This window comes from Hypanus sabinus, chromosome 21, assembly GCF_030144855.1.
Source record: "Hypanus sabinus isolate sHypSab1 chromosome 21, sHypSab1.hap1, whole genome shotgun sequence".
NCBI lineage: Eukaryota > Metazoa > Chordata > Chondrichthyes > Myliobatiformes > Dasyatidae > Hypanus > Hypanus sabinus.
The window spans coordinates 62,139,413-62,145,412 of record NC_082726.1 but is presented as its reverse complement, the minus strand read 5'-3'; positions in this window follow the sequence as shown (position 1 = coordinate 62,145,412).

The window sequence follows — 6,000 nt, the reverse complement described above, 5'->3', positions numbered from 1 at the left end:
TGGTTCCCTAAGTTGCTCTGCTTAAATAACATGAAACTGTTTTATCTGCTCAACCTGTTGGATAGACTAGAAATTGCACCTGGATGTTAATATTGCCGTACTTATGGTTTCTAGCTCTTGGGGATTTGCTATCCTGATCTGATTAAAGTCACTTCTGAATAATCTATTTGAATCATTCACCAGACAGAGGTTCCAGCTCAGTTTAATATCAGTTATCTGCCTTGCACACATGCATGGTAGAAATTTAAATACTGACATTACTTAATCCATCATTGGCCAGTAGATTTTAGAATGTCATTTGTATGCTAAATCTTTTTTTGCCAAACTACTGGGTAGTTATTGTGTTTGGAATATAGTATTTTATATGTACTGGGAAAAGCATTGACAAACTGTGACTGAACTGTAACAGTTTTCTTGAAGTAACGGTATTTCCCATTGGAATTCTTCGATGTTTTTTATATGGAACAAAGCTCTCTTGATTAGACTGGAATTGCCATATGAAAGCATGAGGATGGTAAATCGTTACATGCCATTTTTATCTGATAAAATACCATTACAGGACATCCTAATGCTGTTTATGAGAACAGCAAGCACAGTATGAGCAGTGCAATAACACAAAGCACAAAGCACAAAGCTTCACAGTACCAGTGACCCTGGTTCAATTCCCGCCAGTGCCTGTAAGGAGTTTGTATGTTCTCCCCATAAACGCTTGGGTTTTCTCAGGGCGCTCTAGTTTGCTCCCACAGACAACAGACATACTGGTTGGTTTGTTAATTGGTTATTGTAAATTGTTAGTGATTAGGCTAGGATTGAATTGGGGAGGTTGCTAGGCAGCTAGGCTTGAAGGGCCGAAGGGCCTGTTCTGGGCTGTATCTCAATAAATGAATTAATTAGATTGTAAGGCTCCCAGAAAAAACTGAATCTGGATGAGAGAACTACATGAGCAAATCTGCGGATGACTCCAGGATTGGAGATGACCGGGCTCTCTGTTTGGAGGTGCTGGGTCTGTTGCTGTTTATCATCTATATCAATGATCTGGATGATAAGCTGGTAAATTGGATCAGCAAATTTGCAGATCATACCAAAATTGAGGTCTTAATGGAGAATCAGAAAGCCTATCAAAGCTTGAAAAATAGCAGATGGAATTTAATGCAGACAAGTATGAGCTGTTGCATTTTGAGAGGACAAATCAGGAGAACAGGATGTACATAGTGAATGTTGGGACACTGAGGAGTGCTGTAGAACAGAGGGATCTAGAATAAAAATCAATAATTCTTTGAAAGTGATATCACAGGTAAATAGTGTGGTAAAGAGAGCTTTTGGCATATTGGCCTTTATAGATCAAAGTATTGAGTACACGAGTTATAATGTTATGCTGAAGTTGTATAAGACATTGGTGAAGTCTAATTTGGAGTATTGTGTGCAGTTCTGGTCACCTATCTACAGGAAATATGTAAATAAAATTGAATGAGTTTAGTAAAAATTTACAAGGACTTTGTCCAGACTTGATTACCTGAGTTATAAAGAAATGTTGAATAGGTTAGGACTTTATTCCCTAAGAGAGTAGGAGAATAAAGGGGATTAGTTGGAGGTATACAAAAATATGAGGGTTATAGATAGGCCTTTTCCACTCAGGCTGAGTGAAAAGGCCATGTGTTAAAGGTGAAATGTTTAAGGAGAACATGAGGGAAGCCTCTTCACTTAGAGGGTGGTGAAAGTGTGGCGTGAACTATCAGCGAAAGTGGTGGATTCAGATTCAATTTCAACATTTAAGAGGAATTTGAACAGAAACATGGGTGGGAAGGAAATGGAGAGCTATTGTGCAGATGCAGGTCAACAGGATGAGGCAGAATAATAGTTCAGCTTGGACTAAATGGGCAAACAGCCTGTTTCTCTGTTGTGGTGCTCTACGACAGTGTTGGCCAGTCTCCCTCAGATCCTCAACTTCCCCCTCAGTAGGAGACATTCTCAGCACATCCACACTCCATCTAGGCCTTTCAATATTCAATAGGTTTCAGTGAGATCACCCTCTCATTCTACTAAACAGTGAGTACAAGGGCCATCATACACTTCTCAAACATTAACCTTTTCATTCCTGGGATCATTCTCGTGAACCCTCTCTGGAACTTCTCCAATGGCAGCCCTCCTTTTTTAGATGTAGGGTCCAGAATTGCTTACAATACTCCATGGGCAGTCTGACCAATGCCTTATAGAGTCTCAGATACGCTCTTTCTTTTGTATTCTAGTCCTCTTGAAATGAATGCTAACATTGCATTTGCCTTCCTACTTGTTCCCAACTACCTGCTGCCCTTGTCCTTGTTGAAGGTAAAGATGGCAGATTCAGGAGGTGTTATCACAGTTTCCTGGGTGATTGAATGCAGTATGTATTACACTTGGTACAAATGCCGAACTGTTTACCAGTGGAAGACAGAATGAATACTTAGGGTGGTTGGTAGGCTGGTAATTCAAGCTTTTGTAGGTTTTGTCACTATTGCAACTATCTACATCGAAGTAACAAAATGAGCTCTAATTTCCCATGAGGTGGATTCTCACTGACCACTTTATGAAGTACACCTGCACATTAATGTAAATATCCAATCGGCTAATTACGTGGCAGCAGCTCAATGCATAAAAGTGTGCAGACATGGTCAAGAGGTTCAGTTCTTCTTTAGTCCAAAGAACAGAATGAGGAAGAAATGTGATCTAAGTGATGTTCATCATGGAATGATAGTTGGTGCCAGACGGGATGGTTTGAGTATCTCAGAACCTGCTGATTTCCTGGGATCTTCATGCACATCTCTCTAGAATTTACAGAGAATAATGTGAGAAACAAGAAAACATCAGGAAAGTGACAGTTCTGTGCATGAAAACACCTCGTTAGTCAGAGAGGTCAGAGGAGAATGGCCAAACCAGTTTAAGCAGACTGGTGGGCAACAGAACTCAAATAACCATGTATTACGACATGGTGGTGTGTGGAAAAGTATCTCTCAATGTGCAACACGTCAAACCTCGAAGTGGATGGGGTACAGAGGAAGAAGATTATGAACATACACTCTTCATTAGATACAGGAGGTACCTAATAAAGTGTCTACTGACTACACCTAATGAAAGTAGCATTTGATTTTGTGTTAATCTCGCACCTGCAGCCATTTCTCTGAATATTCATGGAGATCAAAAATCTCTCAGCCTAAATTTAATATGATTGGTCCAAAATTTCTGCAGTGCTCAAAGCTCCAAGCAGAATAGTTGTTGTTTACTTTCATAGTTGTTTTGAAGTTCAGTATTCCAACACAGATGTGTGAGCACTAAGTTTTGAACCTCCATTCAACTAGCTGACATTTGTGCAGTGACCATCAGGTTCAGGAACAGTTACTTTCCTACAAGCATCAGGTCTTGAATCGACTTACGCAGCCCTAACCCTATGGAACACTATGGATCACCTCTTGCAATTCAATGCACTTGACTCTGATTGTGTCTTTTTTGCATTTCTTTTGCACACTTCTTTTCACCTTTCTCTTTATAGCTTGATCAGGCTGGGGGCATGGCTTTGATAAAAATTGATAAAAACAATCTGCATGTTTGATTGGAAGAGTTCGTTACTCGAGCTTCACTGATTGGGTCAGAGGTAGATCCACAGAAAAAATTTGTGTTGGGGAATGGGTTTAGAGCAGAGGTTCCCAATCTGGGATCCATAGTCCTCTCAGCTAATGGTAGAGGTCTATGACATAAAAAAGGTCGGGAACCCATGGTTTAATGGCTGGGCAAATAACAGCTTGGAAAATGTGGTCTTCCCAGGGAAATTTTGGGGATTTCACTTATTTTGCATCTACAGCTTTCTTACTACATTTTTTGGTACGCTTGTGTGAAAAAGAGCTTGTTAACTTCTCTAATAAATCACCCTGAACCTAAATTGAATAGGATCTCCTAATTGCTGGGGTTGAATAACACATTCGAACAGACCTTCCATCTTATGGAAGTGAGATGGATTGAGGCACTAAAGAATATTATCAATTATGAGGTAATGATGCATCATTGCTACAAATGTGCAAATTTAAAGAGTATGGCTTGAGTTTACATATAAAGAGATTTTTATTCCTTTCTTTTACAGGCTGATGTTGATAGATTATCCCTCATTTCAAATATGTGAAAAACAAGGTCAAGAAGGAACTCTGAGATTTGGCAGCAGGTTCTAAATAGTTGCTAGTTTCAGCAATTCCATGGGATAACTGAATGCATAGTCTAAGTGAGAAAACTAGAAGCAGATGTACTCTTGAATCTAACAGCTGTAGCTTGTTGGTTTAAATGGAGAATCAGAATCAGGTCCGGTATCACCAGCATATTTTGCGAAATTTGTTGTCTTTGCAGCAGCAGTACAACGCAATACATAATAACAGAAAAACATGAATTACAGTAAATAATTACATATTAAATAGTTAAGTTAAATAAGTAGTGCTGAAATAGAAATTTAACAAGTAATGAGGCAGTGTTCATGGGTTCAATGTCCATTCAGAAATCAGATGGCAGAGATGAAGAAGTTATTCCTGAATTATTAACGTGTGACTTCAGGCTTCTGTACCTCCCCCCTGATGGTAGCAATGAGAAGAGGACATGTCCTGGGTGATGGGGATCCTTAATGATGGACATTGTCTTTTTGAGACATCACTCCATGAAGATATCCAGGATACTATGGAGGCAAGTCCTCATGATGGAGCTGACTGAGTTTACAACTCTCTGCAGCTTATTTCGATCTTGTGCAGTGCCCCTCACCATCCAGACCAGATGGTGATGCAGCCAGTTAGAATGCTCTGCACAGTATATGTGGGTATTTCTGAACATAACAATGTTACTGGTAAGGGACCATGGGCTAATAGTTTGTCAAAAAGTGGAATGTCCACATCATTTTCTGTTTTATTTCCTGTATACTTCCTTGGCCAAAATTCTAGCAGATGCCCAAATCTTAAACAAGAGACAATCTGTAGATGCTGGTAATCCAAAATGGATTTCTGTAAAGCATTTGATAAGGTTCCCCATGCGAGGCTCATTCTTAAAGTAATGAGGCATGGGATCCAATGAGACCTGCTTTGTGGATCCAGAATTGGCTTGACCACAGAAGGTAAAGGGCGGTTGTGGATGATTGTGGTTGTGGTTGTGGATGGTTTGTATTCTGCACAGAGGTCAGGGGTGGTTTTCCATAGGGATCTGTTCTGGGACCCTTCCTCTTTGTAATTTTTATAAATGACCGAGATGAGGAAGTAGAAGGATGGGTTAGTAAGTTTGCTGATGACAAAAAAAGTTGGAGATGTTGTGGATAGTCTGGAGGGTTGTCAGAGGTTACAGCAGGACATCGATAGGATAGAATTGGGCTGAGAAGTGGCAGATGGAGTTCAACCCAGATACGTGTAAAATGGTTCATTTCGGTAGGTCAAATTTGAAGACAGAATATAATATTAATGGTAGGACTTTTGGCAGTGTGGAGGATCAGCGAGATCTTGGGGTTCATGTCCATAGGACACTCAAAGCTGCTGCGCAGTTTGACAGTGTTGTTAAGAAGATTTCAATTTGTAACAGAACTAAAGCATTGCAACTCAAAATTCTGCATAGAGCCCATCTAACTCCAGATCATCTCTTGAAATTTAAGACGGGGGTTTCTCCAATGTGCTGTAAATGAAAAGAAAATACTGGAACTTTCACCCACTGTTTTTGGACTTGTCCCAACCTTCAGGCATACTGGAGTGATATTTTGGGTGAAATGGAAAAGATTCTGAAGATGGAGCTTGAACTGAACCCAATGTCTTTTCTCTTAGGCTTACCCAGCAGTCGTATTATTAATGCACGTCAGGAAAAAATTTTTAACATCCTGACTTTTTGTGCAAGGAAGAATATTTTACTTTGCTGGATATCCGATAAGGCCCCTGGACTTTTTAGTTGGCATAAATTAATCATGGAATACGTTCCTTTGGACTTTTTGACATAACAGACAGACAGACATACTTTACTGAT